Source organism: Portunus trituberculatus, chromosome 23 (assembly GCF_017591435.1).
Source record: "Portunus trituberculatus isolate SZX2019 chromosome 23, ASM1759143v1, whole genome shotgun sequence".
NCBI classification, from domain to species: Eukaryota; Metazoa; Arthropoda; class Malacostraca; order Decapoda; family Portunidae; genus Portunus; species Portunus trituberculatus.
In genome coordinates this window covers 15,180,441-15,187,709 of record NC_059277.1, presented here as the reverse complement: position 1 = coordinate 15,187,709, position 7,269 = coordinate 15,180,441, and the positions used below count along the sequence as shown (strand labels likewise).

At 41.9% G+C, this 7,269-nt stretch overlaps 1 protein-coding gene across 1 annotated transcript in view; it reads right to left on the bottom strand.

The window, feature by feature from the left end:
* Positions 1-3,203, bottom strand: part of LOC123507949 — a 31,352-nt gene extending 28,149 nt beyond the window's left edge. Inside the window, exon 1 of the mRNA XM_045261312.1 lies at positions 3,098-3,203. The gene's annotated coding sequence lies outside the window, so the exon portion shown is untranslated. The remainder of the gene's footprint in view (positions 1-3,097) is intronic.
* Positions 3,204-7,269: the final 4,066 nt, after the last annotated feature.

Here is a 7,269-nt window from a genome sequence, read left to right as displayed (position 1 = left end):
AATTGGTGATTCCTCTCGCTTGAGTCTCACTAACAGCAATTATCCTATCAGACACATCACCGCGCCGCCTAAGACCCGCTGAGAATGTGGCGGCGGCTCCCTACCCTTGCCCCGCACCCCTCCCGCCCGCCCTCTGCCACCCTTGCCTTCCCTCACTCCACTACCCTTGTCTCCCCTCCCTCCGCCCTTGCCAAACCCTCCCTCATTCCTTTTCCTTTTCTCCCTCCACCGCCCTTGCCTTCCCTCCATCCACTACTCCGCCCTTACATCGCCCTTGCCTTTCCTCTCTCTCTCTCTCTCTCTCTCTCTCTCTCTCTCTCTCTCTCTCTCTCTCTCTCTCTCTCCGCCGTCCCGCCCTTACCTCATCACGGGACCTGCAGTAACTCTTAATCCTTATGACGTAACATGACCTGACTTACAACGTGACCCAGCATTGCATAAGAGTCTAAATTAATCTAACGCAAGCTAACATAACGTAATCTAATACGACATGACCTTATCTGTCCTCACATCACGTAATATAACACGAGAACCTAACTTCACCCGAACCAACTTAACGTAGTATGGCCTAACATAGAGCCTAACTATAACGTAACCTCTTCAGTATCATGGTAAGGTTTCATATTCATCCTGTTTACTATTTGCTGATTTTATACATCTTCAAAAACTTATGTAGGGGATTAAAATAGTGAGGACTCTGACCATTGATCTTTTAACTTCCAAAGACCCTTCCTAATGTAAATAAAATCGTCTTATCATGCCCAAAATTCAAGGTAAAAATGGGTCCCAGTACTGAAGGGGTTAACCTGATATGATGTATTCTGACAGTACAGCATAAACCAGCATAACGTAATGTAACAAAACATTAAGCAAATACTCTTTTAAAAGGTTTACTATTTCACTATCTAAGGTTATTATTATCTATGTAACTGTTTGGTGATGGATCGAACACAGCACAGAAACCTCCTGACATGGAATCCAAATCTGCTAAGTAGTCACTGAAACCTTTGAAACACGTAACTAAATCCCCCTTTCAAACCCTTACTATTTCACTATTCATTCGTTTACTTATCTATTTACTTTTATTTTGGTAGTACTTATGTATTCATTTAATCTCGTTTTATTAATTACTATTATTTATTTATCTTGCGCATGTCTTGGTGATAAACTACAAAACATGGCCCTGGAAATCATATAGCATTTTAATAAACCTCTGTAGCTTCCCTCACGTGCATCTCTATTACTCTCGCTCCTCGCTTCCCTCACTTTGGTCCACCTCGAAGATTACACCTCTTGAACAGTCTCTGGGTCTGCCTCCTTGGTATACGCGCCGGCTCTCATGACCACCGTCCCTCGCCTCTGACCGCGTGCTCTCAGGTCACGTACGCCACCCATTAAGACATTGGACTCCACTCTTCTCAGAAATACAGAATCAGCACAGTTTTTTGTTATTCTCAGTCAGTCAGTCAGCCGGGAGACTCCACAATGAGGGAAGCCACGAGTTAACCGCAAGTCGCAGTTTCTCGGAATGAGTGTGTATGGTGTGTTTGACGCGAACTTGGGGGATAAAATGACGTTAAAAAAAAGTTGTGGTGTTTTAAATGCTAGGATAAAGTTGTATATTGATTCTTAAAAGCGAGGGAGTTCACAGGGAGGGTAGCTACGCGTCGCTGTTAGGGATAAAATTATGTGAAGAAAATTGGGTTGTTTTGAAATGCTAGGGTAAGTTTGTGTATTGATTGATTCTTTCAGGCAAGGGAGTTCACAAGGAGGGTGGCCATGCACGCGTCGCCGCTCCTCAGTATGGATGCGTGTCGGGGGTTTAGGTGAACTCGCGAGACAAAAAGTGTAAGGAAAAGTATTATAGAATTGTTTTAAATGGTGGAATAACTTTGTGTATTGATTCCTTTGGGTAGTCACGCGTTGCCGCTTCTCAGAATGGAAGTGTGTCGGGTTTGTGTGAACTCGCGGGACAAAAAAAAGAGTAAGATTATTGTAGAATTGTTTTAAATGGTGGAATAACTTTGTATATTGATTATTTCAAGCAAGGGAGTTTACAGGGAGGATAGCCACGCTTCTCAGAATGGAAGTGTGTCGGGTTTGTAATGTCAGCTCGCGAAACAAAAAGAGTAAGGAGAAGTATTGTAGAATTGTTTTAAATGCTGGAATAACTTTATGTATTGATTCCTTTGGGTAGTCACGCGTCGCCGCTTCTCAGAAAGGAAGTGTGTCGTGTTTGTAATGTCAACTCAAGAGACTAAAAGAGTAAGGAAAAGTACTGTAGAATTGATTTTAATTGCTGGAATAAGTTTGTATATTGATTCTTTCAGGCAAGGAAGTTTACAGAGAGGATAGCCACGCGTCGCCGCTTCTCAGAATGGAAGTGTGTCGGGATTTGTGTGAACTCGCGAAACAAAATGCGTAAGGAAAAGTATTGTAGAGTTGTATCGAATGTTGGAATAAATTTGTGCACATCTTCATGCTTATGTATTTGTTATCGTGGTTATCTCTATTTCCTTCTGGCATTTTTTTATCATCCTTAATCTGCTTTATTTTTCTTCCTTTCATCTTTTCCTATTTTTTCTAACTAATTTCTATTTCCTTTTTCTCTTTCGTTTCCTTCCATGATAAGAATTCTATCGGGTTATTTATTTTTTTCTACCTATTTTCTTCTTTGATTCACCATTGAAACTGGCAAAGTAGTGTAACTTCACTTAATCAAACCTACCTTACCCTCACTCAACTCTTATTCTAAACCAACTCAACTTAACCTTATCCAACCCAAACCTAACCTAAGTCTAACCTTATATATCCTTATTGTAACCTAACCTAACCTAACCGAATCAAACACAGTGTAACACAATTTAACCACATACCCTCACCTAATCTAACTTAAACAAACTTAATGTAACCTAACCTAAACTAATCTAACTTAACCAAGCTTAATGTAACCTAACCAAACTGAATGTAACCTAACCTAACCTAACCTAATCTAACTTAACCAAGCTTAATATAATCTAACCTAACCAAACTGAATGTAACCTATCCTAACCTAATCCAACTTATCATATTTTAACTACACCTGTCACTCACTCACCCTGTCTCCTCGTCACACCGCCGTCCGTCCTCGTATACGAAGGACGCAGCTTGTTCCAACTGCAGGATCCTCGGCCCCCCTGCCACGGCCCCCGCCGCCCCGCCATACCCTGGGGACATGAATAATTTAGACTCATATCCTCCAAATTCAAATGTGTTAAGTTTGTGTCTTGCAAATTGAAATCCTTTGTTTGAAATCCAAATCATATAAATTCTGGTCCTACTTGTTGAAATCCTTTGTTTACATATTTTAACGTCAAATATCTTATGTTTATAAATTACCAGTTCAAAACCTTTATGTTCGTATCATTTGAGTTCAAGTCCTACAATCTTATATCCTGGAAGCTGAAATCCTATGAAATAACATAAGAGCACATGGACGGTAGACAATAACAACTGCAATTCATCAATTCACGTGTCAGTCCTATCATTTCACACATCATTCCTATCCATATATCCGTGTGATCTTTTAAAAGCTTCCTGTATTGACTCAGCATTAGTAACCTGATCACTGAACTTTTTCCAGTCATTCACCACTCTATTTGCGAACCAGATTCTTCTTTTTTTTTTTTTTCAAATCTTTCAAGCTTCAACATATTATTTTTTATCATGTCCTGACTACACTTACTCTAGGAATTTTGCTTACGACACTGTTACTGTCATGATAACACTCAAACACAGGAGAACAAGGAAGACAGACTGGTAGACTGCAACTTCCTAATCGTTCCTGTATATCCATCTATGACTTTTTTTTTTTATACCATGTCGGACTTTTCACGGGAATTTATGGGCTAAAGGGGGTACTTTTTGGGGTACCTCCTATCTCAAAGCCCACCCGCTAGGAAACCGTTGCCCCGAGTGAGGAAGCCCAACCTACACTCGGACCGTGGACAGGATTCGAACCCGTGAGCTTGGAGACCCCGCGGACCCCAAAGCACGCATGGTTCTGAATTGTTTTGACAGGAACACTTCTCTAAATCTGGATAATCATTTTGGCCTTTTTATTTATTTATTTATTTATTTTAGAGCATCTTCGTGGATATTTTGTTCTCACATAAATTTTGTTTCTCTTGGTTACGACCTCTTACATTAGAAGAATAAGAAAATAAAAGAGAAAAAAAACAAGACGCCTCTCCGAGAAGTCAACAACACAGGCGACTCTCTCACTTGTCACGCCGCCATTAATCAGCTGAGGCGACCCAAGAGGTAAAGTGACGCAAGTTACCCGGGTATTAAAGTAATGAGTTTATGAGTAAATTATACATATGCCGCTCTTGCACATCTCTCTCTCTCTCTCTCTCTCTCTCTCTCTCTCTCTGAACACATAAGGTTTTACACACACACACACACACACACACACACACACACACACACACACACACACCGCGTAGTGTAGTGGTTAGCACGCTCGACTCACAATCGAGAGGCCCGGGTTCGATTCCCGGTAAGCGGTTAGGCAAATGGGCAAGCCTCGTAATGTGTGGGGTGTGTTCACCTAGCAGTAAATAGGTACGAGATGTAACTCGAGGGGTTGTGGTCTCGTTTTCCCGGTGTGTGGAGTGTGTTGTGGTCTCAGTCCTACCCGAAGATCGGTCTATGAGCTCTGAGCTCGCTCCTTAATGGGGAAGACTGGCTGGGTGACCAGCAGACGACCGAGGTGAATTACACACACACACACACACACACACACACACACACACACACACACACAGTAATGAAACGTTCTGCATTTCACTCACTCACTCACAAATTCATTACTCACTCACTCAATCGTTCGTTCACTCACTCACTCATTCACGATGATGTCCATTATTAATATCAGCCTCAATATTACAACGTGTTTTAAATTTCCCTCACTCACTCGTTCATTCACTCACGGTGTTCAGAATTAATACCAGCATTAATAAGTACCACATATTTAAGATTCATCGTATCATCCTTTACTTACGTTAGTCAGAATTCGATTAATTTCTAAAGGCTTCATGCAGCAAATATCAAAAATTAAAGGGACAAGGTTTATGAATTACCCCCATTGGACATATATTCCCGTAACAAATTCCCCTTAGGTATTTTCCCAAGAGAGGTGGGAAAATAATGAGCTTAATCTCTTCAGTACCAGGAAGCGTTTTCATATTCATTATGGTTACTATTTGGTGATTTTAAACAGCTTCAGAAACATATGTTGGAATTGGAATAGGAAGGACTCTGGCTATTAATCTTTTGACCCCCATAGACCCTTCCTAATGCAAATAAAATCGTCTAATCATACCCAAAAATCAAGGTAAAAATACGTCTCAGTATGGAATGGGTTAAGACGGATCAAGTTATATTTCTAAAAGAGACAGGAAGAAATTACTTCTCAAATACAGTGCTGGATGAATAGAACAGAGTCAGGAATCAGGTTGTCAGTGGTGAGTCAATGGGGAGCTTTAAAAGATTAGACAGATTTATGGTTGGGGATGATAGGTGGGTGGATGTGGATAGGCATGTTTTATAGATGAACCGCCACATGTAGGTCTGATGGCTTCTTACAGCTCTTCTCTTATGAAAGGTGACCAAAGGAAAGACAGAAGATGAACTGGAGGTGCGTAGAGGAAGACATGAGAAAATGAAGAACGGGAAAAACTTTGTTTAACAGCAGTTTAATGATGATAATGATGATGATGATGGTGATGATGATGATGATGATGATAATGGCAATGATGATAATGATGATGATGATGATGATGATGATGATGATGATGACGATGAGGATGATGATGATGATGATGATGATGATGAATGTTCCTTCTGAAAAAATTCCTATATTTGAAAGTACTGTGCTATGATAACTAAACTATAAATCTTATTATTTTGGAGCCTTTGAAAGTTAAGCCAGGTCAATTAATGTTAGGAATAAGTAAGATATGGTTAGAATAAGTAACATGAAGTTAGATTAAGTTGAATTACAGTGATAGTCAAACAAATAAGAAAAAATCTGGAGTGGACAGAAAAAAGTAATGTTCAGATGGAAAATTGGTCACGCGAGAAGAATAAAACATGGTAATCATAGAAGGAAACATTCGATAGGAAAAAAACTATTTATCGGAAAAAATATTCCATTACACTCCTAAACAAGCAGATCACCATCATTACACTACACAGCACCACCAGCACTCACATCCCGCCGTCAGCGCCCACACCCAGCACACCGCCGGCCACCTCGTCACGAACATGGCTCAGTCTGACTCCCCGACGGCGACTTGATGATGGTATGTTATCACCACACGGCGCCAGGTGGGTCTTCTCCAGGCTCTCCCAGCACACACACACACACACACACACACACACACACACACACACACCTGTTCACAATTCCAAGGGTGGGCGAGTTAGGAGACTTCAGTTACAGCGCAGCGACAGGGAAGTCTGCTGCACCGGTTAGGCTTAGGAGGGAACGCTGCCTCTTCCGCCTAGGAACCGCCCACAGCCAGGACCAAACCCATGGATACTTCAGACTCTCACAGATGAATGATAAAGAAAGAACAAATAGATATAGAATGAAGTAAAATAAAACGATTGATGAATAGAATATAACTTGATTACTTAACCAATTCAATTAGCGCCTGTCAGATCCTTTTCTATGCACTACACACACACACACACACACACACACACACACACACACACACACACACACACGCATCGATCAAGAGCCAAAGAGGAAAATAAATCAACAGGAAACACAAACTAAATTACCTCGGCCACCACATCACCATAAAGCGCCACAATCGAGACCTTACGGCGACAGGAAGCTTACGGAAGAGCGCTACCTCCCCCACCAGGCAGACCACGGTGGCGGCGCCTGTGGGTTTGCGGCGAGGCGCGCTAACCGCCCCGCCGCGGAAACGCCAGTGACTCAACGCGGCGCCTCAGTGAAACACGAAGCCCGAATATTACTGTGCGACCTGCAGGTGGAGTGGAGAGAGAGAAAGAGAAGGGTCTATTTTGTTGTTTTCCTCCCATCTCCTCCCGACACAATTCTCTTCAATGATTCCCTTGTACAGTATACTTTCCCCATCCCCGCCACTCTGATAACCACCACCACCGCCACCGCCTTTCAGTTTCCATCGTCTCTGTCTGTTTCCTTCACTCCTGTTACGTTCTCTTGCAGGATGGCAGCGATGACTTCCC